Source organism: Bos taurus, chromosome 5, assembly GCF_002263795.3.
Source record: "Bos taurus isolate L1 Dominette 01449 registration number 42190680 breed Hereford chromosome 5, ARS-UCD2.0, whole genome shotgun sequence".
In the NCBI taxonomy this organism is placed as follows: Eukaryota; Metazoa; Chordata; class Mammalia; order Artiodactyla; family Bovidae; genus Bos; species Bos taurus.
This window is the reverse complement of record NC_037332.1, coordinates 101,826,969-101,831,718: the sequence shown is the minus strand read 5'-3', so window position 1 is coordinate 101,831,718 and position 4,750 is coordinate 101,826,969. Positions and strand designations below refer to the sequence as shown.

The 4,750-nt window shown below is 40.6% G+C and overlaps 1 long non-coding RNA gene across 2 annotated transcripts; it reads left to right on the top strand.

The window, feature by feature from the left end:
- Positions 1–4,432, top strand: LOC101908561 (uncharacterized). 2 transcript variants are annotated; one of them, XR_003034837.2, is made up of 4 exons: positions 1–238; positions 700–973; positions 1,355–1,444; positions 4,161–4,432. It is a non-coding gene; the product is annotated as an uncharacterized lncRNA (long non-coding RNA). The 2 variants fall into 2 exon arrangements; XR_003034834.2 differs by lacking the exon at positions 1–238 and having other exon boundaries at positions 679–973.
- Positions 4,433–4,750: the final 318 nt, after the last annotated feature.

The following is a 4,750-nucleotide window of genomic DNA, read 5'->3' as shown; positions in this document are numbered from 1 at the left end:
GGTTCATAAAGTACTCCCTGACTATCATAGTCCATAATGACCCTTGCCTTTTCTGTCTGGGTTTCATTTCCTCAGTTGGATGAGCAGCTGATTTTAGAACTCATTTTTCTTGTCAAATCCAACACTGGCCACATATTTTGTTTTTGTATTCTTAGGTGGTTGATGTCTTTTCTGTTCTGGTTGAGAAATAAAGGGTTTGTGGCCCTTGAGAGAAAGCATACATTCATGGCAGATGGAGGTGAGGCGTGAAGACTCCTGGAGGTGGTATGTTACAGTCTTGGGAGCTGGCAAAGACTGAACCACATTAACATCTTGCCAGGGGGTCTGCACTGATTGGTCACCCTAGAGAAGTCTGAGTTCAGACCAGGAATTGAGATCATTGTGTGTATGGGGGAGCAGTGGGAGGGAGCAGTGGTGGGACAATGTTCCCTGTGGCAGGGAAAACCTGTCTTTTATTTGGTCTTTTAAGTTAGACATTATTCTGCTGAATAAGACTGGCTCTAGAGCTGCAAAGTCTAAAGAAATTAGTTTCTTCATTTTGTGATTGGATATGTCGCCAATGCTGTGAGAGGCACATTCTGAATATGAGTGATGAAAATCTACCTCCTCACTGGTCTAACCTGATCATCTAGTATTTTTGATTCACTGGAGTTGTGATGGAAGTGAAGCTCCCTAAGGTTGCCTGCTTCTTTCTAGCAGCTATGGGATGAGGCTTGGCCAATCCCCATCCATGTTTTCATCTCCCATTGTGCCTGAAGCTGTGACGTCATCACCTTCATCACCTAGGAGGCGAGAGAACTGAGGCACAGGATTCCGTGTCCTCAGACCTCGATGGAGGAAGTTGTACCAGAGGCCAGTTTATCCCCAAATGGTGTTCCTTGGCTCTATGCCCTGTTTTCTATGCTTTTTGTCTTTTTTCTCTTTGTCATGTTTTCTCCTTTTTTACTTGAGATAGACCAACATGTAAAGAAATGTAAGTGTCACAGTGGGCTTTAGGGCACAGGAAAATCATAGTGAGAGAATGTGTGTATGAAGAGAGGAGAAGTTATATATTATAATGTGGGGAACATGAGGGGAAATATTTACTCTTCTGTAATCTCCAAGGCCTCAATGACCCTGGGCTAAAGATCTTAGGATTACAATCTTCTATGTGATAGAAGTACTTGCAGAACATGGGTCAGGACCAGGCTAAGCAGTCCATTCCTGATATACCTGTGAAAGATTAGGAAGTATCTGGGGCCGTGCCTGAGCTTACATAATGCCCAGGTTTAAGGATACAAGGAACCCTGGGGAACTGGGAATATATGATGGAATTTCCAGATGATGTTGTCTGACCCAGCATGCTTTGTCTTAGTCTTGCTCAAATGCAGGTTTACTCTGCACAATATTGTCCATAAGGATAAAGAAAATGATGACATGAAGATAGACCATCTAGGAAGTCCAGGTGAGAACCTTTGCCCTTCACCTTTGGGTTCATATGGCCATAGGCTGGCAGTCTAGTTACTCCCATGGTCCATGTGCTAGACAGCTGAGAACACCAAACTCAAATCTGGCCTCAGTGAGACAGTCACCTCATGTTCAAAATAGGCTTGTTATTTAGGAGCTCCTGTAGGTGAAAAGATTTCTTTTCTCATCTACATTTGGGATGTTCCTCATCTTATCAAGGTTCCCTCTCAAGTGACTCAGTGACTAAGCTGCATTTGTTTGTTTGTTTGTTTTTTATGCTATACAATGAAAAACAAAGTGCCTCATCTCCAGGCACTTCTTATAAAGTTGTCTTTGTGGTAAGGATAAGTGATAAGACAGATCATAATACAAACACACTGCGGAGACTGAAAGTCCATTTTTCTAGGAGACATTCTGACCACCTATAGACCATAAATCCTGCAGCTTGTGTATGTCAAATGACCTGCCTCTCCAGGAAAGGGTGGTTTCTGTTTTATGGCTCCCTTGTGACATCATTGAGAGATGACATCCTGGATTCTTGGGTTCCCTGAATCCACCATGTCACTCCCTCAATATTAATGTCCCATGTCCTACAGATACTCTGACCAGGTTTCCCTCACACAATATTTAAATGCCTAGTCTGTAAAAAGCTATTGAGTTGCTTTGAGGTAAAATAAAGTAGATCATAGTTTTTAATTGTCAGCAACCAGAATGTCTAGCCCAACACTGCCATTATGTAACGAGAATATATAATTAATTATTGTAGTTGGACATGTTTGGGCTTCCCAGGTGGTTCAGTGGTAAAGAATCCACCTGCCAATGCAGGAGACACAGGAGAAGTGGGTTTGATCCTTGGGTTGGGAAGCTCCCCTGAAGGAGGAAATGGCAACTCACTCTAGTACTCTTCCCTCGAAAATTCCATAGACAGATGAGCCTGGCAGGCTACAGTCCATGAGGTCCCAAAGAGTTAGACATGACTGAGCCATACTGAGCACACACACAATTGGAAAAATTAAAATGAATTGCCCCAAACTTCACATTAAGTCACTGTAACACAGTCATCTGTACAAATGTCTCCACTTCCCTCATCCATGATCCACTTCACTACTGCCACTGTCCTTGAAACCCTTGTCTGCCCTTAGAGTCCAAAGTCAGCACACAAAATTCCCTAAGTGATGTCGAATGAGCAGCTTTGTCTGACATGGTTCCTTTTCCATTGCTGAGTGAAGAAGTGTCTCTCTCATAGAGGGGTACAGGTTTATCAGCTAAGGCTCTCTAAGGGCCTGAGGAAAGTACAGCTATCTTTTCTGATGTTAGAAAATCTGAGTGGGCTTCTATCTCTCTCATACATCAAGTCTGCCCTTTTCAAGACATTTCTGTTATTTCTGTGTCCTCATAAAGGCTGGGTAGATCCTGTGTTCTGTGGTTATACCCGCCTTCCACCTCCATACTCAGTAACTGATGCATGCACGCTGTGCTTTTATGTGCTTTTATGACCATATTTCTCAGACTTGAATATTAGTTTCGTGGACTATCTATGGATCTTTGCATTATTTCTGCATGGAAAATCAGTGAGATGCCACAATATGAACATTTTTGTGACATTTCTTACCTTATGATAACCATTGCCCCTAATATACTAGTTTGACCTCCCTTACAAATATATAGTTTCTTGGATTATATGGGGCAGAAATTAATGCAGATTTCTTTAGAAGGCTCATAGAACCTTATGAGAACTGAGGTAGCAAATATCACCTATAATATCTTTAATTAACAGATTAGAAAGTCATTGCTTTTGCTGTGTAAGGTGAAGAGTTGCGAGCCTTCTGGTGAAGACTGTTTTATAGCTCACGTGGCAACTCCTATTATATAACAATTATTATAAAGTTTGGGATTATCTGCACAGATATTTTAGGAATTGGGACAAGTCACAAGAAAATGGTCAGTCTGTCACTTTGGAATGACAATGACAGTTTTAGAGCTATGCTTTCCTCTCTCCCATTTCTGGTATATTCACCTTGGGAAATAGTCCTTTCTTGTGACACCTTTTCCTCAGACTCTGGGTCGAGTCATAAAGTCCTGTCCTGATATCAATTTCTCAGTTAAATGCTTTCTTATCTACAGTCACCCTCTGTGTTTTTTCAGTCTTCTAACTTTACTGAGGGTTTCAGTGGCTAAATGTCTCTTGGTAAATGTCACATTGCACTTAAAAATATGTGGGCTACTTTCAAATATCTTTTGATAACTGATTTCTAACATAATTCCACAGTGATAAGAGAACAGATTCTATATGATTTCAATACCTTTAGACTATAAAATTTTTACATCTTGTTTTCTGTCCCTGGAAATGTTTCCAGTGTCTCTTAGTTTATAGTCTATGGGAACTTGGATAGAATTTATATCCTTCTGTTGTGTGAAAATTGTATAAATCTTAATTATGCTGAATTGTTCATAGTGCTTTTCAGGTCTACTATATCTTTCTATTTCTCTGCATATTCATTCTATTAGCTTTTGAGAGTTTGATATTGAAACTCCAACTAAAAAATCTTTATTTATCTACCTAAAGTTATGTCCTGACATAATGGTTCTGAGTGTTTGACGATGTACAGCAATTTTTACATTCTGCATCTCTTCCATTGTTCCTGCTGTCTAAAATGGATGTTATCATTCTTCTGGGTCACAGGCATCATCAAGTAATTTTCTTATTGTTTCAGGCTGTCCCCTGGAGTCACCAAGGACAGAAGTTCTTGGAGGGAAGGAAAATGAGATGAGAGGAGATCCCCCACTGTTTGTGAGGATAGCAAGAGAGCCCAGGGATTCCGAGACTGAGATCTGTTCCCCTGGACCATCCGTTTGATGAAAGTGGCTAAGGCTGTAAGGAGTCCTATGACATCATATCCTGGATGGGAGAAGTCTTCAGAGACCTTCATTGCCTCTGTTTATACTGGGGAAAAAAGATAATAAATATTGTGAGACTCTCAGAAAAGTTCTGTGCTACCAGGAATTTCTTGTTGAACTTATTCCTTCTTGTACTCAACCACTTTTTATTCAACTTAAATCTCAAGCAAATTTTCTGTTTCCAGGCAAAAATCCTAGGTAGATTACTTACACTATCTTATTCTCCTAAAGCAACATATACAGTAATTCTTACAGGGCAGAAAAGCTCATGGTCCCTGTGAGACTCAGCAGTCACTTAATTCAGGAGCACAGCTGAGGCTTTTCTCTCTCCGTCTAAGATGATCACACTGCAAACTTATCTGAACTTTCTGAAATGTTCTGTCCATGTTGCATTTTTTTCTTTTAT